Source organism: Harpia harpyja, chromosome 2 (genome assembly GCF_026419915.1).
Source record: "Harpia harpyja isolate bHarHar1 chromosome 2, bHarHar1 primary haplotype, whole genome shotgun sequence".
NCBI classification, from domain to species: Eukaryota; Metazoa; Chordata; class Aves; order Accipitriformes; family Accipitridae; genus Harpia; species Harpia harpyja.
Window position 1 is genome coordinate 19113131 of NC_068941.1, and position 26762 is coordinate 19139892.

Sequence of the window (26762 nt, forward strand, 5' to 3'; positions counted from 1 at the left end):
AGCTGAGCAACTAGCAATCTTTGGTACCTTCTGACTAACCCTAATGAAAAAGGAGGTATGTTGAGCTAGGCGAGGGGCATGGGGAATAACCAACAACTCCCCAATACCCTTCAGCTACCTCAAAGACCAAGTAGAAAAGCTGAGTTCCTGCAACCATTACAGTTATGTATTTAAACGCTTTATAGGCATGTATACTACAGTCCAATTAGCTGAAGATTGGCCCTCCTTCACCATTCATACAAAAATTCCTTTTAATTACAGGTGAGTAACAAATCAACATAGAGGGTTTAAAAAAGCCACTTTGAGTCAGAAAATGCTACACAATACTAACCCAACAGTTTTATACAGTATTTCCTATTCCTCCTTCACCTGTTAAGCTCTGATACAGTATTAGTATAATGATTGAGCAAGATACGTAACAACTGTGCTACAGATCATCTAACTTTGTTTAAATAATCATCCCCATCATCCAACAGGTGACCCAAACACAAAGAGTTTGTAGGTACTGTGTTATCTTTTACTGTCAAAAAAAGGAAGGTGGTGTATGCACTTACCTATAATATCACAGAAGAACAGGGGACTTGACCAACAAGCAAAAGCTTGCACTACTGCATCATGAAACATAGGTTGCTTGCCAAACAGATGCTCTCACGGCTGGATCACCAATAACGCATATTCAGTGCTTCAAAGTTTGCAGTGCTATCACCTGAGCCAAGGTGCTGCTCTCACATCCGCACCAATGACTTCAGTTAAAATGTTACAAGCCACTAGCAAAATTTCATACATAACATCAGAAGCTTTGGCAATGAGAGCGCAGATAGGAATATAGGATACGGCAACACTTTCTATACTGTCTGTGGGACAGCCGGTCAAAACAAATGTGCATAGGGGACTTATAATTATGTCCTGTCTTCTCCTACCCAGCCTGGACAAGGTGTGAACAACCCAGCAGCAGGATATCTCCAATAGAAGATAACAGGAGCTATAAAAGAGTGAAACTGTTTATTACAAGATGAAAACTAAACCAAATTACAAAGCTAAAGAAGCAAGCTGCTCCAGGAGACATGACAATCTTACGTCAGTGTACTTCAGTCCCTTCAACACTGAAGGGTACATGAAGGCTTACAGTTATAACTCAAGTTGTAGGTCCCTCAGGACACATAAGTAACATAAAAAAGTATTTTTAAAAACAATCAGAGTTGCCAATAACTCAAAGAAACTAATAGTGTAAGTATTTGTCACAACTTGGGCATTTTAAATGCTGTACTATTGCAATCAGCAACACCAACAAAAAAAAGAGAATCATGAAGGAAACCGGTGAAGTTAAAAGCTTCAGTATTAAAACCACGAAGAAATCATTTGTTTTCCCCCTACACACATACCCAAAAATTGTACTATGGACCACCAAAAGATTCTATTTCCCATTTCAAAATGCAAGTTTCATTCCAGTAACTATCATAAGAATAGACTTCCACAGCTCTAATTATCAGAAAGGCAAGCACTAGGGGGTAAATTGTGACTAAGATGCATGGTTTCTTACAGCATACCATATATGCCCTCTACAAAATCTGTTTATTTTGGACAAATGATACAAGATTTCCTTACAGCAGGAAGTGCTGCAAGTCAAAGGCCACTGCTGAAACAGTATTTCCACTATTTCACAATAGGAACTTAAAATAACTTACAAGCATGAACAAAACTGCTAATCAACATCAGCAATCAGCAATCTAACCATCAGAGGGGGAACTACTGGCCTTTCTTTACCATCTTCAGCTTAGCACATCTTCAGGAACCCGAGCAAATCCCAACCCAACACTACAAAACAGTTAACATTAACATTTGGGAAGTGAAACACCATGTTCCAACACAAAAGTTTCCAAACAATCTCATGACAGTCCTGAGCATTTCAAAGGGTAAGCAGAACATCTGCCCACACTCACCCCATACTCTGCACGTGAAGCATCCCAGAAGTTTTCTGTATGCTAAAAAATCCAACTGAACACTTGCAGAAAACTGTGAAATAGTTAAAGTAAGACTGGCAAATGTGAAACACATTGCTGAATTCCTCTAACAGAAACAGACACCAGTACATCCTGAAGACCTGCTCACCTTGTACACTTCTTCTAGCAGTTTAGCTCCAATAAACCAGAGCTAAATACCAAGGTTTTCATACCCACCCAGATGACTGTTAGCATACCTTCTCAGCCAATTCATGTAGCAAGATGCAACAAGATAATGTAGCCTTCTGAACTAAATTTGTTATTTCCAGGTTGAAAATATCAAGAATTATAATAATTTTGTTACTTAGCATCTTACTGTTTTGAAAGAAAGAAATGAGATTTCCTTTCCCATAGTACTGATACCACACAATACTATCACGTAGCTGATCTTGATGCACCAAACTGCGAATAAACAATCAACTGGACATACTAACCCTTACTTAAACCTTAATATAGAAATGTTGTAATATATTTTTAAATGGGTGCTGAAGATACTAAAAATCACAGCAGCATTGTGCTTAACTTGCTTCAATTTGAATCAAACAGATGATCAGCTGGCTAAGAGCTGCAATATAATTGTAACCATATAACCCAAACCATACTATATTTTTATTCCAAGTCTAGCCACCTAAAACTGCCCAGCAAATTGGAAAAGCAAACACGTCCAGTTTCTAGCAAGCACATACCCAACTGAAGAATACCATTCACTGATCTCTAGTCTACCACGACTGATATTTGAGGCATTCTTCTACCCAAAACATGTTGCTATCAATGGTGTTGAGTATTCCAGAGCTGGCTCCAATTGAGCTCAAGAGACCCACACCACATAGTGTGGAGATACCCACTCATAATCCAAATATGCAGCCAAAGTTAGGTTACCAGCACTTGACCAGGCTCACGGAGCAAAGGCACAATGCCATATAAACATGGATTAATTTTTCCAGTACCCAATGCACTCTGTTTCATAAACATGCCTGCCTATACCCTAAACCATAGAGAAGGATTTGGTTGACTTACTGCAATTGACCAATTCACATAGCACTAAGTTTCATATCTGCAAATGAAGCAAGTCTACCAACACTGCATAGGACAGGCGAAATACTGCAGAAACACCACTTCAAGCAAACTGTGCAGTTTGTTCACATAGCCTACTTCAAGATACCGCTAGCTTGTCACCAAAATGTGCCAAAGATGCAGTCAAGCAGCCTGGATCCATAGGAGTCTGTGAGCTCAGGAACATCACACAGCTGTACAGCCATAACTGGGCACAGGGGCATGCACAGGCACCAGGTAGCAACACAGCTCCAGTACAGTTTATGGCTTAGCTGATAATTTCTGTTCACTACAACATGCAAAATTTACTTTTCTTGACAGGAAACCTACCATTTGTTTTCCACAGGAAAGTTTCATGGTCCCATACATGGACAAGCACAGACCTTGTCACAAACCTACAGTGCCAAATAAACAAAATTCAATCATTAAAATAAGGCCAGGACCTGCAAGTATAGCTACACTGAAATCTTGGGAGTTACTCTAGTTAGCCAAGAAATTTCAGTTAGATTATTCATGAAACTACAGGTCAAAATACATAATTTAGTCCTCTGCACTATTTCTTTCATAAGTCTCTCATGCAGGCATAGGTAAGCACAGCTAGAAAGTATGGTCCTAATCTTTCAAGGTGAACATCACACAGGGTCTCAGCACCCAGCACTACTGACTGGCCTCTACGCAAACCTATTCATCTATGTGGATCGCCTTCCAGAACTGCAGGACAAAAACCACACTGAAGACAAGCAACAGGTACCTCAGCACCTCCACAAATCCCCCCACACCATGCTCTGGACCCCCCCGGGAGCCACAACTTCCCAGTCCCCGGGGACGCACCCGGGAGAAACCCACCAGGTACTTTAACTTGAATGTCCCTGCCGCACCACGGGGTTGATAGCTCGATGACTGCCGCCAAAATAACTAATTACGTAAAAAAAAAAAAAAAAAAAAATTAAGGGGAAAAAAGCGACCCGCCTCCCCGCCTGCGAGCCGGGCGCACTCCCCGCGCTGGTCCGGGGCGGCGGGCGCCCCCCCCCCCCGCGGCCCGGCTCCCCGCCGGCCCTCCCGCTCACCCAAGGGCTGGGGCCGGCGGGCCCGCACCCGGGGCCGGGGCTCCCGCGGGAAAGCCGCCCTCCCCGGCCACAACAAAGGCCGCCGGAGCGGCCCAGAGCCGCCGCAGCGCCCACGGGGCTCCGCCGTCCCCTCCGGGCTTCCCTCGCCCCCCCTCCCCGCGACCACGCCAGGCCGGGGCCCCGGCACAGCCCCTGCCCGCCCCCCTCAACCCGCCGGGGCCGAGCCGCCCGCCCGCAGGCAGCCCTGCCCCGGGGGCCGCGACCAGAGAGAGGTCACTGAAATAAACATTAAAAAACCGAGGGGGAGGTCGCCCGCGCAGTGACAATGATCCATCACCCGAGGCACCTGCGCCGCTGCCGCCCCCTCCTCCAACCCGGCGGAGGGAGGCGGCCGCCCGCACGGCATCCCCGGGGAACGGGGCGGCCGCTGCGGCCTACGGCCGGGCCGAGGCAAGCGGGGCCGGCACTCCGGCAGGGACGGGGGCCGCAGCGGGTCTCCCCGCAGCGCGGCCAGGCCCGGCGGCAGTGCAACAAAGCGCCGGGGAGCGGCGGGCAGGGCCACCAGGCACTCACCGGGAGGCGGCGGGGGTCTCCGTCGGCGCCCCTGTGCCCGGCCCGGCGGGCCGGGGAAGGTGCAGCGGGCGGTCTCTCTTCTCGTCTCCTCTCCTCTCCTCTTCTCTCTCCGCTTCTTTCCGCGGGCACGGCTCGGCAGGGGGGGTTACGCGACGGGGTGGCCGCGGCCGGGCGGTGCGGGCCGGGCCGGGAGGGCGGCTCCCCCGCTGCGGCCCGGGCGGGCTCCGGCGGGAGGTGCCGCCGCCGCTGCAGCGTCCGGGCGCTGGGGTCGTTCCGGCCCCATCAAGGCCGGGCCGGGCCGAGGGGGCCGCGCGAGGCGGGGCGAAAGGAGTGGGGCCGCTCTCCGCGGCGGCTGGTGGCCATCTTAAGTCCTCCTCCTCCTCCGCGGCGCCGAGTGCCCCCTCCCCGCCCGGCTGCCAGCGCTGCCTCCTCCCTCCGCTCCTCCTCCTCCTCCCGGCTGGCTGCGGTCGCCGCCGCTCCCGCGGCCCGGCGAGGCCGCCTGAGGAGAGTCGGTCTGTAATGGCGGGCGGCGGGAGCAGCCCCTCAGGCACCGGCCCGCCGCCTCCTCCCCTCAGCGGGAAGGCAGAGCACCGAGGGGCTCCTCTCCTCACCCAGACCGGGTGGGCTCGACAGGCGCTCAGACCCCCTTCTTAGTTCTGGGGCTTTTCACAATTACCTTACGTTTTAGAGCGGTGGGTTTCCCGGGCAGACGCTTAGTGAGTTTGGTTTCTCCCCGTTCTCTGACAGAAATCCCGCTCTTCTAGCACTGAAAGCTGGTGTCCTCTCCCCTCTGTCCCTGCTGCCAGCCCCGACGCCACAGGCCTGAGCAGCTGCCATGCTATCCAGCCTGCCAAGAGGAGAAGCCGTCCCAGCCAGGAGCCTGTGTGTAGGACGAGAGGAAGGAAATGCAGGTCAACACAGGAGCAAAGAAGCCACCTTCAGGTTGGGATTGAGGTGCTTTCCCTTAGCTTTTCGTCAAGTGTACATCTAGAGAACGTCCACTGGATATCCCTAGTATCAAGCACAAGAGTGGATTGTACGTGTGTGCTGGCCAACCAATTTCATCTGTACAATCCAAATATTTAAACCCAGAAATAGTTACTCTTTTCCTAATTAAGCGAGAAGTTTGGTTAAATTGCCAATGGCCAAAGGACTCCTTTTTGTCAGAGGGACAAAGCACCAGTTTAGCCACATGCTGGGCACACAGCACAGGGGGTCACTGCGAACCTGGGGCAAGCTTCATCCACCCAGAGACTCATGGGGAACGGTGCAAAGGTGTGTCCACATGTGCGTGACCAGATACCCTTCTGCCTTTTTCCAGTCACTTATAAACTTACCTCCAAGAAATCAGCTGCTAACAGCCATTCACCCTCTAGCACTTTTGTTTGGGGTATTTTTTCATTTACAAAACCCCTTCTGAAGTCTTCACTGAAGAGACTAAATAGCACTTTGGAAAATCTGGCTGCAGGGGTAAAAGCTGCAATAAAGAATGCACAAACCATCCGAGACCTTTGTGTTGCATGGGCAAATTATCACAACCGCCAGGAACCAGGATCATTGCCTCTTGCCTCTGCTAGGGGGTCTTATCAAATGAAGCAGTGTACTCTGCTGTACTTGAGGACAAATGGAGTAAATACCATTTATCCAGTCTTCCTTCTCTGGCCATTAGCATCAAACATGTAAATCCACTTACATGTATTTACTGGCTGATGTACTGCTGTTCAGCTGGCAGTGGAAATCATCCTGTTCCCATTTAGGTGGAGGAGGCCTCTGCTTAAGACTCAGGGATGTCTGGAGTGAGCCTAACTCTAATTCAGCTGGTAAGGAGCACTCACTGAAGACAAAAGTGTAACTCCAAACAAATCCTACTTCTCCCAAATGAAAAACAAAATAAGCAAGGGCAAGTTTATAACCTCCTTGCCTACACAATACAACACTGTCTTTACTTGTTAAAGGCGTCTTCAGACACCCCTAAATTCACTATATTAACAGGAGCAAGATTTAGCCCAACTCAGGAGAACAGCCCCAGCTACAGTTTGGGTTGGAATGGGGCCAACTGGCCCTTTGCAATACCTGTATTTTTTTCTGTGCAGGATAATCAGTGAAGACTAGCTACCAAGAGAGAAATCATGCACAGTATGTCAGCCATAATTCTATCATAGCAACTGTAATACATGATCAGTGACAGAAGCTCTTAGATAGTTGGTATTCTTATGTCCCTGGAAAAAACGTAAATTTTATGCCATGTGCATCTTGGCCTACTTTTTCTCAATTTTTGGACACAGAGTGTATTAACAACCTCTTTCCCAACCCCTTTCTCTCTGCCCAACCGCTCTTTGCAGCCTCCTCTTCCCACATTGTATGTGAACAGAAGTAACTATCACTGTCTGCTATGGAAAAAAAATACCGTTGTCTACAGCTAAAACCATATGAGAAACATTACAAGAATAGGAAGGGAAAAGGAGGAGGGTCAAAACATGAAACTATGTATTTGCTTTCAGGGGATGCCTTTTGAGGGCACTCACCATGTTTTGTATACATCGTGGAGTAATGTATACACAGAAGGAAAAGTCTGTGTGTTGAGTTACATTCTATCACATAGAGACTGAAATAGTTTGCGCCTGGCGTGAAGGCTAAGCTCAAAGTCGGTGGAGAATGTCGCTACAAAACAATCAAGGTCTGTATCTGAGTCCATTCAAAGCTAACATGCATGTTTCTTTGCACATTTGAATTTTTACAGGTGCCTTCTCCTCAGTTAGTAAGCCCTGCTAGTCTAGAAGCAAAAATGCGATGCACGCTACTAAGCAGAATTTGGCCATGTTTGGTATGTTTTTATTCTGGACTGCAGCAAGGGGAAGCACCAATTTCATCAGCATGTTCCTACAGTTATTTCACTTACTGTGCAAGATGCAGTCTGTGAATGGTACGTAGCAGTTACTCTTCACAAAACAAACAAATCTTCTCTCTGTAATTTATGTGTAGGAGGATACTCTCATCTTTCATATGTAAAGGATTAACAAGATCTATCTTAGCCAGCTCTACTGAGTGAGAATCAAAGCTTACAGAGATGGTGCTGTTCCTAATTCTTTATTGGTAGAGATAAACTTAGTGAGAAATCACAAAAATCCTCCAGGATGGCAGTGGGAGTTGCACAGACAGCTGTATACCAGATACAAGTTTTGCTGCGTGCCAAATTATATTGCTTTTTTCTTCTTGCGCAGTTAATGCTTATTGCATTCCTATTTATAGTCCCCATGTTTCGGTCAGTTGTCACAGTTCCAAAATAAATAATGGCTGTAAGAATCCATACTGAGTGACACCAGACACACTTTTTACCTTCTCAACATCTCCTCTCCTCTTGCAAAGCTCATCACAGGTACCTGCTTATCTTTCTCAGAGAAGGTGCTAGTTAGTAATTACAGTGCTATAGTTAGACAAAAGACAGTATTTACAGTTAGTTTTTCTTCCACTTTGCAAAGCAACTGTGCACAAGGGATTGCATCAATCATTAAAAACTGTGGAGATATATTTCAAATTCTTTGCCTCCTTTATTAGAAGGTAAAACCAACACAATTGGCTTTCAGTGGTGCAATGCCGCTCAGCTTTCAGGTGCATTTATTTCATATGTCTTGGGCAGTAAAGCTACATCTGTCCTGATCGCATGTATTAGCTAATACCAAAGTACAGGCAAATCCAGAACTGGAAAGAAATTGCTACAAGAAAATGAAAGAAAATTGAGGGAATTTTAACCTTTTTTAAATTAGAATATTTTGAACAGAAGAAAATAGCACTGTTTTCCAAATTTACGCAGCCTAATGTTTTCATCATACAAGATTCTTATGACTTCCTTTGAGAAGTGCTCTCCCCTCCTTCCTTCCTGCTTGTTTATAGATAAATTTTGGTATTAAATAAGAGGAAGGGTGGAGTTGTGGAGGATCTAGTGTCCCTGTCCTGTGACACTCATATTGAATTTGGCTTAAATCTGAAAAATTAAAAAAATAAAAATCCCTTGTCACATATGTTCTTCAGAAAAATAATGGACTGCTTGTCAGAAGTTAATAAATTAAACAATCCACAAATAGTCTACCGCTGAGCTCATAGCATTTGTAAAGCATTAACAGAGTCACCACAGCAGAAACACCAGCAACCTGATGGAGTAACAGTCAAAGAAAGCAGCAGCCAGGGCTACTCCTCCTTCATCCTCTGGGGCCCAGCAATCCAGCCCCATTTTGGATAAATAGCTTGATGTTAGTCACATAGTTCAAGTAAACAAACATTTGCATCCCAGTGCTGCAGATTCAGAGTTCAAAGGTGGATTATTTATGAATAGTTTGTTACAGCTGAACATAATGTGGTTTTTTTTTTCCTTCTATGACAAAACCACTGATAAAGCAGACTTGAATTTATAAGCAAGAACATGAGGATGAGGGGAAGAAGCAGCATGGAGAACGGTGCGACAACAGAATCCCTAGCCCACAAAGTTTTAGGCCACATCTGTAACTGTAAAAGAAACCATAGCTTGCGAAGTTAAGTTCTCAAAATCCCTGCCCTGCCTTGGATTATTTGTGCGGAACAGAGTTCTTGCTACAGAGGTTACAAGCCTAGGTGCACATAACTAGTCATACATAACTGGTGTACAATGAAATATTATTTCGAGATTCAAAGTATAAAGAGTTGATAGAAAAGAACACATGCAAAACTTGCTTGTAAACAAAAATAACATTGTGCATGCCTGTACGTGGAAAAGAGCGGTTAGTTAAACATAAAATCAAAAAACCCTGCATGCTACTTAATAAATATGGAAAATTTAGAGCTCGGAGCCATGTTCGCTGGGTCTAAATTTTTACGTGCCTGTATGCTAATGATTCTTATGGACTCTTAAGGCCTGCACAGGCAAAAGGCAAACCACAGTTTCAAGGGCCTGGATCGCATCCAGGCCACCTGAATGTGACTCTACACGTCCAATGAAAGTGGGAAAAAGAGCAGGTGGCGACAGAGAGGGTGCAGTTCCGTTGAGGTCGTTGTGGTTTACGCAGCCTCAAAGCCTGATGATCCCAGGAGTGAATCCGAGAGGATGAGATCACACTCGGAGTGAGGGAAAATGCTGCCATCTGGTGCCTCTGAAGAAATTTTTTAAAAAGTAAGAAAAGAGGGTTATCTTGGTGATATGCTTGACCTGCAGTGGTGTCAATGCTGCCGGTTCAGTCCTAGAGACCTCTGGTTGTCTTTTTGTTGTTCAAAGGTGTTAGTGTTCTGCATGGCATACGAAAGACTACCTTGTGAAGGCATATGTTGAATCTCAAAAGAAATAGTCTGAAAAAGTGCATTTTACAGTGGTTTGCCCAGAAGAGAAATATCTTTAAGTAGTAACATAGTCTTTAAGGCAGGTGATTTTAGGAAAGATGGTTTTAAACAAAGTCCCTTAGGTCAGAGCATAACATACACCTTGTTTATTTTGATGAAGTTATACATATTCACACCAAGAGACTGCAAAATGCTCTTCTATCACAAATCCTGTATGTACATATTTTATTACTGTGTATTAGAAGAAACTTGAAATCTGTACAGTATATCTGAAAAAGAACCAAGAAGCTGGTCTTTGCTATCAGCTTTTGTGAAAAAGTTTAACAGAACAAGGATTCAATGCGTTTCTTTTGCAGAACTGGCTTTGACCTTGACAGTCTCTGCACAACCTTTAATGCCCACTATTTTATCCTATGAGCATTGCAGATTATCCGTGGTCAGTACACATCAGAAGCCTCAGAGGATACACGTCAAGACACTAAACACTGCTTATTTTTATGACTTGCCTTGTACTGCAGCCTGTTTCGGATTGTTGATACAGCCTCAGAGGATGTGCAAAACATGTACTGAGACACTCCATGGTGTTAGAATGAGGGAGTGTTATTTTTGTCTAAGATATTTTAATTTTTACAGGCTTTCACAGAAAGCCATAATGGTAGCTTGGAGAGATTGAAATGACTGATCAAATAAAACCCCATACATTGCTCTGTTTTAGATGTAGCGGTAATAAAGATAGCTCTATCTGTGAAATTAAATTTGTTTGTCCCTTGACTGAGGCATAGGAAAAATCCAAGGTGCACAGGTCAGCTTCCCACTGGAAGAAAACTGAGTGAAGTGGGTTAGACACCTTATTTATTTTTAAACACATCATTTTTGGAACAAAGTGGTCACAGAACCTCAGGCATGCAATCCACTCTCGCAGATAAATGAACTCCCACACCACCATCGATTTCCTGGGAAGATACTCTAATCCAAGAAAAGCTTCAAGCTCATGGAATAATCCAAGGACCAGAGAGTCTTCCAAAGGGTTTCTTGTACAACTCTGCAGAGCAAAGAGAAGGAACATGTTTACAAGCAAAGAAAAGGGATTTGTAAAGCTATAACTAAAAGGGCTTTCTCGTAACTGCCTTGACATGTACTTTCCCACTACAACTAAAGTATCTGATTTATTAAGATGCAAATTCAGTGCTAACTTTCTCTTTTCCAGTGAGTGACTGATGCAACCAAACAAAACTGTTGCCACCGCAGGTTTCTGTTGTTCATATCTGCAGACAGCCCGAGTCTGTCATGGCACAGACTTCAGTAAGTACAGAAAATTGTGAGACCAAATAAATTTAGAACACCCTCATTTCCTAAATCACTAGGGGACTGCTTTTATTCCAGCTTTGAAAGAGCAGACAGGTAATTAACAAGGAACATGTTAGTTAAAAATATTTATTATTACTTACTGTTTATTATTATTTACCACACCCTTTGAAAACAACATGCCAGGTTAACCCTTTGGCTAAATTACTAAAGTTCTGTGGAAAAAAGGAAGTTACTAGATTAGCTATATGAAGCTTGATGTCACTTCAGAAAGGCTGTTTCAAAAACTTCCTGTTTCCACAGTAAGGTACTTTTTCCATTTAATTCCTAGCCTTAATGTATTTACAACCACTTTATACACATTTGTTCCTAAAAACCCTACATTTTCATTCAAAATGGAACTAGATCTTCCTATGACTAATGTTGCACTGGAAGAACTTGGGAGTCCCTTCCTCTTCAATATCATTAGAATTGCTTGTGTGTACATGGAGGGAGTCTGGAGCTTTTAGATATGTACGTAGCTTACTGTAGAGAAGGAGTAATCTCTTTGACAGTCCCTTGCCTGTGAACAAATCAGGCAACTTGAAGGCCTTCTAATATTATTAGCCATGTCATATAAAACTAGTTTTAAGAAACAACAAAAAATCTTGTCTGTGCCTGTGGCAGCCTTGTTAACAGCAACTTACATCATCAGTCTCCCTTCAAGTCACAGTCTGGGAAGGGCATTTCAATTCAAACATAAAAGCAGTGTGTCCTCTGTCTCCAAGTAGAATAATTGTGTCACATCAGCTAGGTGATCCAAAGAGATTTCTCATTAGCCAAACTATAGACTATTCCAAAAGTAGATGATGAGAATTTTCTGTGGTAGATTGCCAGGTAACTAAGGGCTGCTTCTGAGCAAGCCATGTGAAACATGACTGGAAAGAGCCCATGCTTTGTCAGTAGGCTTAAACCCAGTATACAGGGTCCACATCTCCACTGGATCATTCTTTAGGAGTCTGCCTATTGAGAAAAGTGGAAAAAACAGCAGGTTAAAATAAGCATGACATCCAGTGTCCAGAGAACTGAGATTGTAGTAGAGATAAGCTACAGCCTTGGTATATTTGTGTGGACTCAAGGATAACAAAACACAGTTCATGCTATCTATAATCAGAAATTACCTGGTGCTTTTCAAATGGCTAGATGTGTTAGTCTCTGGGCCCATGTTACCACAATACCATGCGATTTCCTCAGAACCCCAAATAGTTTCCCAGAATATTCTAGCTATTGGTCTACAATCGTCGTTCAGTGTACTCATGCATTGCAAAACCTCTATTGCAGGGTTAAGAAATAGATTTAATGTGTCTTAGCTTTTCATTGATTTATGCAGACTGGTACTGATAATTATCTGTCAGCAACATTGTACATCTGTACATTAGCATACAGTACTTTAAACATGTAAAAATGACACTTTACCTTGAGTCACAAGAGGAAAGAAGAAACTTCTGGCTTTGTATGGTTTCATCATTTTGGCCAACCAGCTTTTGCAAAAAAGGTTTAATAGGCAAAATGAATGCTTAACCAAAACTTCTGGAAGAAGCCATGTATGAATGTCCCATGGCAAAACTACAACCAACTCAGTACTTGGGTGTTGGCTTCCTTATGCTCTTTATTTAATTTTTTCATGCATAAATACTGCCTAAAAGAATGGGTTCTTCTCTCAACACCCAATTGCTACTATCAGATGTAAAATGTAGGCTTCTGAAAATGAACTGAAGCCCCAGTTGCAAAGTCTATAAATGTACCTCCTGAGACAAGACAAGTGGTTGTGTCTTGATGTAATGCACTGTCATGGTTTAATCCCAGCTGGCAGCTAAGCCCCATCCAGCCACTCACTCCCCCCACCCCCCCCCAATGGGATGGGGGAGAGAATCGGAAAAGTGAAAGTGAGAAAACTCATAGGTTGAGACAAAAACAGTTTAATAGGTAAAGCTGTGCGCGCAAGCAAAGCAAACCAAGGAATTAATTCATTACTTCCCATGGGCAGGCAGGTGTTCAGCCATCTCCAGGAAAGCAGGGTTCCATCACGCGTAATGGTTACTTGGGAAGACAAACACCCTAACTGCGAACATCCCCCCCTTTCTTCTTCCCCCAGCTTTATATGCTGAGTATGACATCATACGGTATGGAATATCCCTTTGGTCAGTTGGGGTCAGCTGTCCCAGCTGTGTCCCCTCCCAACTTCTTGTACACCCCCAGCCTACTTGCTGGTGGGGCAGTGTGAGGAGCAGAAAAGGCCTTGACTCTGTGTAAGCACTGCAAAGCAATAATGAAAATATCCCTGAATTATCAACACTATTTCCAGCACAAATCCAAAACATAGCCCCATACTAGCTGCCATGAAGAAAATTAAGCCTATCCCAGCCAAAACCAGCATATCCACTTCTGAAGTTCAAGCCAGCCACACAGGTCAGTCAGACAGCACGGGGTTTGGACACTGCCTTGCCAGATGTATATTCACCCCAAGGATGTTTGTAGCTAGTGTGGATACTTTATTGCTAATGGATAACATGTCTGAAAATAAGACTTGGGTATGAAAGGCAGCAGTTTCCCTGCATGATTTTAAGCTCACTACTTCTTTTTTCCTTAAATCAACTGATCAAGAAACACACAAACTAGCTTGCATATTTATTTTAATCCTCTCATCTCTTCCCCTGCCTCCTTCTCCTCCATCATGTGATCATTTCTTCCTCAAAACACCAGATAGTTTTGTACATTGTCAGCAGTAAGAAAACAAGTGCAGGACTCTCTGGAATTTGATGGGCCTCTGACAGAAGACATTTCTGAGTGTTATTACACACTTGCTGTCATTGCATGTGCCACCCTCCTCTCTCGAAACATCCAAAGAAGGCTTCTGGAAAACAGTCCCTTCCCACAAATTCCTCCTGCTGGTGTTCCCTCATTTGGAGTGCAAATCTTTCCTCTCAACCGATTAGCTGTCTCTCCCCATCATTTCCTCTTGTCCCCTCTGAAGAGATAAACTGCAAACCCTGCAAGTGATTTTATTTCCACTTTCAGGCACCAATCAGAAAGGCATGGGGATATACTCTTGTCATCAGCAGAAAATGCTGACTATCACAACTGAGCAAAGAGAGGACAGTTTCTGCAAAATCTGTGTTCTGGGAACTGGCCAACAGAGCTTGAAAAATCTCTTAGCTGGCTAAATAGGAATATTCACTGCATGTGTCTAAAACATTACATTTTCCAGCAGATGCTACAGGAAGTAAATCAAGGTAAAGGAGTGATATCTATAAGGAAAATAATGAATGTCATATTCAATAGCTTCTAAATGTTACAGAGATGGACCCGTGCAGACAACACTTCAGCTGTTCCTTCTCCATGTCACCTAATGAAAGATCACGCAAGGAGATTTTTCTTCCCCGTTTGAAGGAAAGCCACAAACCACCTTTTCAGGAGAAGAGGACTGTCCTTAGCTTAGCTCTTCTTGTCAAAGCCAAAGAGGTAAGAGGTGATGCTTGCAGACACAGTTGCTGCAGTAATTCTATTCTCCAGCTTCTTCAAGAGGTGCCAATCTTTTGGCCACCCAAAGCCTCAGTTATCCCTCATAAGGAGGTCTTTGATCTAGCTTTTTCTATGATTTGTGACACAATATTGAATTATTACCAAAATGACTCACCTTCAGGCAGAGATAAAGACTGCAGGAGAAAACGTGCTGGACTTCAGCCTCTGCGATACAGACTCAACAGTTACAGATGCTTATCTTCTCATTCCCCTCACCCAGGAATAACAGCTGGTTCTTAAACATACCTATTACAAGTTTGAGGAAAAGACTCTCATGAAGTGGTCTTTGGTCCAGATTCTAGTAGAACAACTAGTGAAAAGGAAAAATGAAGCAAACTTAAACAAATACCAGGACTAAAGCATAGAACATCCTGAGTTCACAGCACAATTCATACCAAGAACTGAATTTGTGGTAGACTGACAGTATTGAATTAATTTAGGGGACTTTAACATTTATAAATGATGCAACCTTAAATAGGAAATATTAATTGGGGAAAAAAAATCAATATAATTTTAAGTTACAGGATTTGTTTTTTCCTCCATGACTGTCTAAAGACTGGGGGGAGACAAGACAAAACAAAAAGCTCAAATTACGTTGGTTCACATGCCTCCTAATGCTCTGAGAAAGGAATCACATTTCTGTGACAATTTTCCAGTAGTAAAATAGCCTTTAAATTCAAGGTGAGATTGCTTTGTCAACAGGACTTGATGGTATAGTTGTACCTGCTGTAGGGGATTGTATTACGTGACCTACAAATGCTATTCTATTCCTGTTTCTCTGTCACACAAACCACCCATCAGATTTACCTAAAATTGAAAGGTGACTCAATCTCCCTATCCAGAAATAATGTTGATATTTTTTGCATGAGTGTAAGCTGTAGCTTGCACTGTGATGATAAACTCCTTCCTGAGACATCCAAGGAAGATCTCTACCATGTAGGAGTTTCCATCACCCTTCCTAGAGGCTTACTGAGCAATTCACATGCTTCCCACGTACCACATTTCCACCATCTGCAGCTTTCACGTGGTTTCCAGATGTCCTATTGCCACTAGCAGCCCTTTGTAAAGCAGCCTCCAGAGCAGGGCTTTCTCACTGTTTCCAGGGCAATGCCAACATGGCCACATTGTAGCCCCAGCACACCAAACACCATGTCCAGCCTAGGCAGCATCTCGGCACCTTCTCACCACCAGCCAGAAGGCTAAACTCAGGCCAGACTCATCTTGCTTTAATTGCACAAAGCTGCTTAGTTTCTGATTTAGAGTCACACCCTGCTTTTCTGCCTTTTGCCAGTCCATTTGGCACATTCGGCCTTTCCCAGTACCCTACCCAGATTTTCAGAGCTGACTCTGCCCTGTCCCCCCGGCAGCAGCAGGCAATCGCACACACCTCACCTGGAGAGACTTTTTCCCTCATTGCCCTCCTGCAGGTGCTATAGGGGTAGGATTGCACTGCTGCTGCACATGCGTGCCAGCTTATGTTTTTTTCTGCAGGGGAGCAGTGATTTGGAGCAAAAGGAATTGTGTCTAACAGGCTGCAGAGGGGATATTTTTGGAGGTAGGTTGCAAGGGGAGAGAGCTGCTTGAAAGAGCCAGGTGCAGGGAAGGACACAGAGCTTTTTTTTGGGGGGGGGGGGGGGGGGGAGGCGGGTGATGTTTTATAAGTTGAGGAAAAAAATGGAGATGGCCTGAAGAGTATCATTTGTGTGCTTGAATAGGTCCAACTGGACTTTCAGCTGGGAAAGGCTGTGTGCTCCTTCTGAGGGCCAGACACAGCATGCTGGTACATGTGAGCAGCATAGATCAGGGGAACAGATCTCCGATTTGGCTATTTTGCACAACTGCTTTCATTTTGGGTCATCTTAATCCATATCGAAAACCTTCATCTGCTTCTTCCCTCACCCCCTTCCCAAAATATACAAACCGCTATTTTTTTGGCTCAATGAGCAGGTGAGAAGCAGAAGTGGCCAATTCAGAAAGATGGTCTGCCCAAAATCATAGGAGATATTTGCATGCTGTTGTGAAAAAGATGTGGCACCTGGATATATTACTTTATTTTCAAGTTGTTGCACCTAGAAGAGTCATAATGTAGAAATTTACTTGATGTTTTAAATAGCTACTTCCAGGAAAGTATCATCTTTCCCTCAGGTTTGGGTTTTTGGTCTGTGAATACAGCTAATTTAGGCATTACACTTCTGTCTCTCAACTGGGTGGGTGTTGGATCAGGTGCTCGTGGCTCTGTGGGAACACCAGGTGGGTGCACTCTGCAAGGCCACCCTCTGTGCCATGGGCTGCAGGCTTGCCTTCAGGGCAGCTGGAACTTGAGTGGCACCTCCAGCACCTAACATTCTAAAAAAAGATAAAGCCATTTTCAAGCTACTGGCTCCACTTTGAGGCGTTTTTTTGGTTGGTTGGTTGGTTTTTTTACAAAGCGTTGCAGAGGAGATGCCTGGCATGGTCTGTGTTTCACAACTGAACAGGTGGATCCTGCAGCAGGGCTGCAGGTTGCAGATAGTTTGCAAGGGGGGGGGAGCTGACTGTGTGTAGGAGGAGGGAATCAGTATCTGCTCTGAAGCTGCAAGTAGCTTCTGGAGGCAGCTACACAACCAAACTCCCTCCTCTCCTCTCTTCTTCTACTTGAAAAAGCAGGCAGCCTTCAAAAAAACTAGCCTGGGTTTTGTGGAATGAAGGGCCATACTCTAAAGACATTGGGAGGAGGTATAACATCTAGCTTGGTCCTTTCAGTTAGACAAAAGGAGATAGGTTTCATTTGAACTACCAAAATATATCCTAATTTGGTAGTCCCAGGCAAAAGTACTGTTTTTCAAAATATTGCATTCAGCTGTTAGTCTCTCAGGATCCAGGTGAATGCATTTCATTTCTAAGTTTCTCCTTAACTTGTCTCTCAAAAGTAGGGATTGCTGTAGGGATTTTTGCTTTAGTGTTTTGTGTGTTTGTTTTTAAATAAAAATAATAAAAAACCCCACAGACAGCTATCTTTACAGCGTATCTGAAAAGGCATACAAGTATAAAATAACCCATTTACTAATTGTTAGATAGAGAACAAAGATTAATGCTGATAAGGTTGAATTATAATGCATTTTCCAAAAAAACAGTTACTGAAACAAGAATGTGAGAACCAGGCATAAGCAACGGAGAACTTGCACAGCATTTATAAAAATAAGTTGCTATATTAATCCTCTGTAAAACAATAGTTTAGTCCTTCTCCACTCTAAAGTATACTAGAACTACAGTCTGAGCAAACGTAATATTATTAACCCAACTGTATTCTCACTTAGGTCAAGTTTAATCAAGACTTGTCTTAATTCAAACAGTAATATCACATCCCTGATAAAGAGCAAGTTAAACCTCCCCTTGCATCGAACACCATCATGTTCCCAAGAGTTTCAGTGTTAGCTCAAGTTAATTATGTTTAAATTATTTCCTGGTGTACTGATGTAAAGATCATCATCTGACCCCTTAGAACAAGAGCAGCGAATTAAAGCTTTCTGCCACTTACAGCGAAGCCTGCCTTATTATTGCACCCTCATGGTGGAGTCTGCCTGCCTTAAATTTTAACGCTGAAGATACATCATTTAAAAAAAATCATTGCTTAGCTATATTGTTTGGCTTCCTACCTCTTAAAATTCTTCCAGGAAGGTTTTCAAAGTCCTCACCTTTCAAATACCTTTGTCTTGCAATGGCATGAAAACAAAAAATTGCTGCAGCCTTCCTTTATGCTTTTGCTCATGGCTTACCACACTGAACTTACAAGCCACTGCAAGTCCTCAAGCTTTTAAATCTAGAAAAGATATTAGCTGTTGTTAATGCTTTCATCACTATGTTGGTGATTTGCAATCACCGCTTACTTGAACTTACTAGTGTAACAGCAAGCTTAAAGGCAGTAGCAAAGGGGGTCAGCTGGATTTCCTCACTCCCTTGATGGATGTTAAGTGCAGGCTGGGTCTCCAGTGAGCTGTCATACTTGGCTATCACAGACACAACTGAACATAAATGTTCACCTGTGGAAGTTTTCAAGCATAGGAGTAAGTGTGTAAATTGGAAGTAATTTCTAGCTACAGCACAGTTAAAGACAGAGAGCTTCCAAGTGAGGCAATTAAGAAAAAACCCTGCATTTCTTGGCAGCATTCCTTTTCGTTTGTTTTTAAATGAGCCCTTCAAAAAGGGAAGGGGCAGGAGTGGAACAGACTGAACAAAGTTGCTCTCAATTTAATCTGTCTTACAAGGGAGTTTTCAAAGTTTTTAGCCTAGGAGCATCCAAATTATCAGGCAATTGGGACTTTTTCCACATACTGGGATTATACAGATGCTCCAGCCACAAAACCAAACCAAACAACCATGAAGCAGAAGAATTTGTGTGAAGTTAGTGTTATTGAGCCACTGTGGATAAATCATCCTTGTGTTAAAGACATGCCTAATCTCTGCGCAAATTAAAAAGCAACCATGAAGTACACAAGGGGACCTTGTCTGATTCTGACAAATGCTCTCTTCTGAACTTTTGCGGTATGTGAGTTTCTACAGACTGTAAAAAACTAACTAAATAAAGCATTTAAAGCTTTCTCCTAGAGATTTACAGTTTGTGATCTGGTGGCTAGGAGTGATGCCACCTGCAGCAGACAGGCCATTCTGTTGTCCTGCTATACGCAGGTCTTTGCAGAAAAAAAGCTCATAAGCAGCAGAAGTCTACAAGCTATTTTTTTTCTATCTTACAGCCTCTGTTCAAAAGGGGTGGTATTACATTTGCTGTATACCAGATGAGATAAATATATTAAATTCAATGCTGACAAATTATTTAGAAGAACATAGAAGACATACACCATGTTGTTTTCTAGCCAAAGCTTCGGAGGACATTGTCCTTGGTTTGAAGGTCAAATACACCAACACATACAGACTAGCACTCTTTTTGATGCCACCCTAGCAGAAGCAGGGTTATCTACCAAATCTTACAGTGACTTATTAGATTAGCAAAGATCCTTTTGGTTTAATGGTTAGTGCAGTGGATGCTTGTGTCCCCGCTCAGTGACATTCTTGGCCTTAAGAGCTGTTATGAATGTCAGTCTCCGGGCTTCTTTCATAGCTATGCCTTCTGTTTCTCTTGGGATAGGAAGTGTTTGTAAACATGTATTTTTGCAACATGAAATTGGTTGCATAATGACTATAATTTGTCAGTTTACAACAGAGTAAGCTAAGGACAAATTTACATTCTGCTTTTGAAAGTACATCTGGCATTAGAAGAGGTGAGGATGCTGCAAGCTAAAGGAAAAGCTCCCCCTCGCCTTTGTTCACTTTGCCAAGTGGCCTCCCTAGTTTTTGTTTGAGGCTGAAATTAGCTAGCTTGGGACTGGTTTGGAAACATGTCTTTGCTGGAGACAAGAGGGTCATTCAAGTGTGGGAAAAGCTGTTTAATAACAAGGCATTAGATCGCTTTGAGCCTAAATTGAAAACCTAAATTTTTCCTTTCTATTTACTAGGTGTATTTAGTCTTGAAGTACTACTGATTGCATGGGGGCAATTCGGTCACTTCGCTCAAGTGTCTGGGTGTAAAAGCTCTTAGGAGAAAATCCATCAAGGTAAACTGAAGGCTTTCAGATCAACATGATGTGTTTTGATTAAGCCGATTCCAGTTAATGTGAAAGCTAGAGTTAGCAGCCTTTGCTGCATGTTTGGGAAGCTGTATTCTTGAAATACATTTGAAGTTACTTTTGCTCAGACAAACAGAAAGGTTATGGGGGATTTAAAAACCCAAATCCAGATTTGTGCGCTGCAGGATTTCTGCTCGGCCACTAACTAACCCTGAAGGTTTTTGAAAACATAAATGCCTACACACTTTCCAATTAAAGCTCCCCATGTTCACCAACTTCTGCTTCTGGGACTACTCAAAACACGGGTCTCCTCCAGCCTGAGGATTAGCTTGCAGATCCACGCTCATCCTGAACACACCAAGCCTGCGTACGGAGCCTTCCACATCCCCTCCTCTGGAGGTGCTTGGCATGCAGCATCTGCCAATGCCAACTTTTTCCAGGAAGGAGCAGGAAGACATGTTTGCTTCCCAGCACAGAAATGGCACTGGGAAATGGGACCGAGAGCTGCAGCTTTGGAGGTGAATGCCTTGCCCTTTAGGATAACTAAACATGCATTTTCCTCCTCAGATGATCTCCACATCAAAGATTTCTGCTACAAAGAGCCACTGTGGGAGATAAGGAGGGTCTTATTCCTGACATAGCACAGAGATGCTCTCAAACCCAGCAAGGAGACTGAACCCACTGCTGTATGCTGCAGTAGACATGGAGGGGTCTGCACCCCTGCACCTCTCCTGGGCGTGGGGGGAATGATGGTTCTTGCTTGGCTCTCAAGAGAGAAGAATTTGTTCTCTCTCTTCAGCAGCAGCTACCTCACTATAAATCATGGTAGCAAAAGACACGGTATTCTGACCAGAAATTTAAGGGTCTCTAGGATGTAGATAAAGTTTGCTGCAGCTGGCTTTGCCAGCACCCCCCATTCTCAAACGCCTAATTCTTACAAACATTTAAAAAATTACCTGATGCCAAGATTATCCTGAAGTCCCCGAATACATCTGGACATCCAGCCTTCTAGCTCCAACGTGGTGTACCCCTGGTGAAACTGGGAGTCTGCTGAGATACAGCTTTGCCCGGTAAAACCTGTCCTTTCTGCCTGTGACCTGTGCCATGGCTGGCTGTCCTTTGCTGTGCTTGCCAAGGAGAGCCCGCCGCAGGGCAGTCTTCTCCCCCAGTGAAGGCTGGTCTCCTGGGGAAGCAACCTGAGTGGAGATGGTGAACTTCAGCAGGGCTCATTTGCTTGGGTGTGGGCCTTCCAGCCCAGACAGTTTGCATATCTGCTGAAGCCAGCATGCTTGGTCAGCTCTTTTTATCTGCTCTGGTGTCCTCCATATGATAACGATTCTTCAGCTTCCAGGTTCTCCTGTTTGTTTCGAGAAAAGGACTCAAGAAAACTGTACAAATGATGGCTCAAAAGAGTAGAGAAGATCCCATGACACAGAGGCTTATACCCCTGCCAGTAAATTGAATTCATTTTTCCCTCTGCTGTTGCTCAAACATCCGGCTTCAAGACTTTGAGCCTTAACAAAAAAATTGACATGTGGCTCACTTTGTTGATGTTTGCAGCTGTTCCACATCAGGTCTGGGAATAAAATTAGTAACATGTAATTGAGCCAGCCAGAAGTTTTATAAAGTATTTCTTCTGACAAGAGAGGGTTAAACACACTCTTGGAAGTATAGTAAAAGACACATCTTCAACCTGAGTTTCAGCTAGCTTCAAGTGCCACCATACTCAATGTTTTGAAAACCTAGTCGTTAGAGTTCCTGAAGCAAGAGTTCCCTTCTAATCCCAAAAGGCTGATGTGTTAGCATCTCCTCTCCCAGTGAAACACAGGTGATATAGGGAAGCTCCTCTTTTAAAGCACAGCAAGGTGCTTTTTGCTGCTCACATCAATGAAGTAAAAGCCAGCGGTCACCTAACAAACAGCAAACAGGCCTCAGGTGGAGACTATGCAATGCCAGGAGCTTTGTCTTCTGTGAAGGAGCTCAGCCTTGGATATTTATTCAACTCCATATGTATTATTTCCTCTGTCCAGAAAACAACTATTTCTTGAAAATAGATTTGGAAAACTGCCTCACAAAAAATAAATCATTATAAGCAACTGCTCAGTAAAGCTACTTGCTGCTAGAGGGTTTATGAAAGAGTCACTTCACACACACAGCATCCGTAGCGCTCAGAGCAGGCTTGCTGATGAGGAGCAGTGCCTCCCACATTTAACCAAGGCACAAACTGACACTCCAAAGGGCTTAAACCTATTAAAAACTTAAAAGTATTATTTTGCTTATGGAAAACCAAACTAGGCATTGTCTCCCCTTACTAACCCCCACCTCCTGCTTGCACCCCTGCCACAGCCACACCATTCTGGTCTGGTCTTCCTGTCCAGTCTTGCAGGCAACCCTACCTTCACCGCAGCTTACACCGCAAGCTACAGTTCTGTGAAGACATGACATGGAAAGCAGGGAAAGGATATCAGATGCATCTGAGCACCACAGAAAAGTGCAGTGCACTGCACATTCTCCAGGACTTACAGCAGGGTTTGTGCCGCAGGCTTGCATGTCTGGAGGACAGGGGGCAGTTAAATGGGTAATTCTGGTCAGCAACATCCCCCTTCACCCATCTTTTTGCACCTTTTCCTTTGCTCGAGCAAGGCAGAAACCTCTTGGGCAACTACAAAAATGTAATGGGAAAAAAACTGGGTGAAACCTTGTTCTGTTCAGATCTCAGGGTTGAAAGGCAGCTGTGCAAGGAGCAGGCTTTTCAAGGTCAACACACATAGTACCGACAGTGAAAATTGGCTGAGGGTCCTAGGGCTGGCAGTCAGTGGCTCCAGCACACGGTGTGCAGAAGGGCGTGAGGAAGAGAGATTGCAGTAGCAATAGAAACGTCAGTCCAAGGATACCTGCTAATGCACAGATTGTCTGCGTCACCTCTTTTCAGATCATGGAAACCGATCATAATGCTAGAAACTGCTGACTAGCTTTTAGTGGATTACTCTGCACTACAGAATTAGGGTTTCCAGAACACTGCCTGTTTTAACAGCATACCTTGTTGTCCTGGGTTTTTCCTGAAGCCCACACCCAGAAAAAAATACATGGTAGCAGGACATGCTGTTGCAAACTGGTTCAATCTTAACTGTTAACCTAAGGTAATATATCAGTAAGAAAATGTGGAGTAAAACAAAATCACAAGTTATTCAGGGCAAACTTTGCAATGGGCAGCACTGAGCATCAGCCAGAGTACTTGTTTCCTGTGCTCTGCAATTTGGCTGCACGGTCAGCTAGCTGACCATGTAGTCCTTGCTCCTGTTGGTATTAATAGGAGACTGGCTGGGATGACATGCCACAACTCTCCAGACTGTTACAGCTTCTCTATATTTAAGCTGGTTATATGAGGGTTGTTTTTTTTTTTTTTTCCCATCAGGGCAATCATAATCTAAGATTGCCTCAGCTAAAGGGCTGTAGCTCTTTTCAGCACTGAGCAGCAGGAAGCTGCATCTCTCAGCATCTCTTTTAAGGCCACCCTTGGTCATGCAGTCCCAGCCCTCAGCATTTCCATGTCCCCTGACAGGGGAGAGCCCCGTGTCTGCCTGAAAGCCACAGTGCTCTGCAGAGCTGGCTTACACCCAGCATAGTCTCCCTGGTGTTCCCTGATGTTCACCAGCTGCTTGCTTTTTGGCTACTGAAACCTCAGGAAGCTTCAGCGCAATAAATCATCTTTTCTGTGACCATAACCACTTCACCTACTAGAAATATGAATTTTGTCATATCCTGATGAGCATGCTGCTAGCCAGGCAGGGAGGTGCTCTCTGCAAGGGGTCAGTGCTCTGCAGCATGTGTCTCTGCAGAGCCAGTCCTTCCAGGTGTGTCCATTTGCAAGGAGGCTGGAGGTGGAGGCTGAAGGGAGGACGTGGAGGAGGAGGAGGAAAATAAATGGGTGGCTAGAAGCATGGCAGGACATAGCATTGCTTTTGTCAGTCACCGCAGGACTTACCTGCAGAGGTACTAATTTGTGCCTTGTAAAAATCACAGGGGATATTAGTAGAAGGGCTTTGGTTCCTGAAATCTTCACATTTACATTAGCAACCTCTGCATTTAATCCAAGCGAAGTCAAATATGTCCTTTTCCTGAAGAGCTCAAGCATTTGGGATTATAGACTTCATAAACATCCCTCTGTGTGAACACAAGCAGTTGTATGAGAAACCGGCCACTGAAGCCCTGGTACAGTCGCAGCAAAGGTGTTGGTTTTACTGTACCCAGCAGGGCTCCCCCTCACAGCTCTGGCCCTCCTGCTGTGGTGTCTTTCACCGAAGCTGCTTTCATGGTCCAGGCTTGCCCGTTCTTTTTCCAAATTGTGACTGCATTACTATTTTTGCTGAGTTGGCAGTCTTGTCCTATCTAGTCATAGAATCATAGAATCATTTAGGCTGGAAAAGAACTTTAAGATCATCAAGTCCAACTGTTAAACTAACACTGCCAAGTCAACCACTAAACCACGTCCCAGGTCCTTTTCTGCCGGGCAGCTTTCCAGCCACTCTTCCCCAAGTGTGTATGGGGTTGTTGTAACCCAAGTACAGGACCTAGCACTTAGCCTCGTTGAACCTCTGTCGTGGTTTAACCCCAGCCAGCAACTAAGTACCACGCAGCTGCTCACTCACTCCTCCCCCCACAGCGGGATGGGGAAGAGAATTGGAAAAAAAAGTAAAACTCATGGGTTGAGATAAGAACAGTTTAATAAAACAGAAAGGAGGAAACTAATAATAATAATAATAATGATAATAACAATAATAATAATAAAAGGATTGGAATATACAAGTGATGCACAATGCAATTGCTCTTTGCTTGCCAACCAATGCTCAGTTAGTTCCCGAGCGGCAATTCCCCCACCCCTTCCAACCAGTTTATATACTAGATGTGACATCACATGGTATGGATTATCCCTTTGGCCACTTTGGGTCAGCTGCCCTGGCTGTGTCCCCTCCCAACTTCTTGTGCCCCTCCAGCCTTCTTGCTGGCTGGGCGTGAGAAGCTGAAAAGTCCTTGACTTAGTCTAAACACTACTTAGCAACAACTGAAAACGTCAGTGTGTTATCAACATTCTTTTCATGCTGAACCCAAAACATAGCACTATACCAGCTACTAGAAAGAAAGTTAATTCTATCCCAGCCAAAACCAGGACAACATCATACAATTGGCCTCGGCCCATTGATCCAGCCTGTCCAGATCCCTCTGTAGATCTTTCCTACCCTCGAGCAGATCAACCCTCCCTCCCAACTTGGTGTCATCCGCAAACTTACTGAGGGTGCCCTTGATCCCCTCGTCCAGATCATTGATAAAGATATTAAACAGAACTGACCCCAATACTGAGCCCTGGGGAACACCACTTGTGACTGGCCACCAACTGCATTTAACTCCATTCACCACAACTCTTTGGGCCTGGCCATCTGTCGCATCCTAATTTCTCAGGATGATGACTCAGATTTGCTGATTCTCAGATCAGGATTAAGGTGGAACCACACCAGGGATCCTTTAACTCACAAAACTCAATTTTTATTTGCTCACAACAAGAATTGGCATGCTCACCACTGAAATTGGTATGCTCACAACAAAAATTGGCATGAAACCATGTCAGTAAACTGTGTAACATGTGCTAATAATACATCACCAAACATATACTACAGGCCTTGCTTATTTGGGGATAAGTTCAGGGAAGACAATAAGGAGACCCCTTCCCATTGAGTCACGAGGTTCAGAGTGGACCCCCTTGCTTTCTAGACTCCCTCTCAGAGAATGGCCTAGGGGCGGCTGGATCCACTCAGTCCCAGACTTGGTCAACGGTTTATGTCTAAAGGGATGAGGTGTAGGGATTACAGAAGAGGAGGGAGGGAGGTATTTCGCCAGTACTGGATTCAGCGTTGGTTCAATCAGCCAAGGGGTCCAGTTCCAGTAGGCTTACACACATGGGGCTTCAGTTTGTGTCCTTTTATCACCCTTGCCCTTCCTTCGGGCGGGCACTCGAACTCATTAGGCTAATTAGGTAGCCTTTGGGCCTTGGGGGTCATTTGGGGCATAGCTTCCCCTTCCCTGCAGACGCGATCTTTCGACGTACAGGGTGAGCTGCCCTGTTCAGCATATTAGAACAGCACATCAGAACAGGGAGCTGTGCACCCTCCAGCACACCCTCCCCCTCCTGTTGCCGATGGGTGCTGATGGGCTTCTTCTCACCTGTAGTTCCTTGCTAGGCAGAGGTCGTTGTTATGCAGAGTTCGTCGTTAAGCAGAACTTGCCCCACCACAACGTTTGAGACA

General features: G+C 44.3%; 1 protein-coding gene and 1 long non-coding RNA gene across 9 annotated transcripts in view; both read right to left on the reverse strand.

The window, feature by feature from the left end:
• The window catches only part of WDFY3 (WD repeat and FYVE domain containing 3), a 187911-nt gene extending 182822 nt beyond the window's left edge, over positions 1 to 5089 (reverse strand). For 6 of the 7 annotated variants that reach the window (XM_052772380.1, XM_052772388.1, XM_052772360.1 and 3 more), the window contains exon 1: positions 4694 to 4802. The gene's annotated coding sequence lies outside the window, so the exon portion shown is untranslated. Of the gene's footprint in view, positions 1 to 4693 lie in introns of all 7 variants that reach the window. The other variant, XM_052772395.1, reaches the window with a different exon arrangement.
• Positions 5090 to 8982: 3893 nt separating this feature from the next.
• On the reverse strand, positions 8983 to 21708 carry LOC128134568 (uncharacterized). Of its 2 annotated transcripts, XR_008232785.1 has the most exons (5): positions 21420 to 21708; positions 14979 to 15173; positions 11989 to 12304; positions 10845 to 11039; positions 8983 to 9813 (listed from the first exon to the last, which is right to left on the reverse strand). It is a non-coding gene; the product is annotated as an uncharacterized LOC128134568 (long non-coding RNA). The 2 variants fall into 2 exon arrangements; XR_008232784.1 differs by lacking the exon at positions 8983 to 9813 and having other exon boundaries at positions 10833 to 11039.
• Positions 21709 to 26762: the final 5054 nt, after the last annotated feature.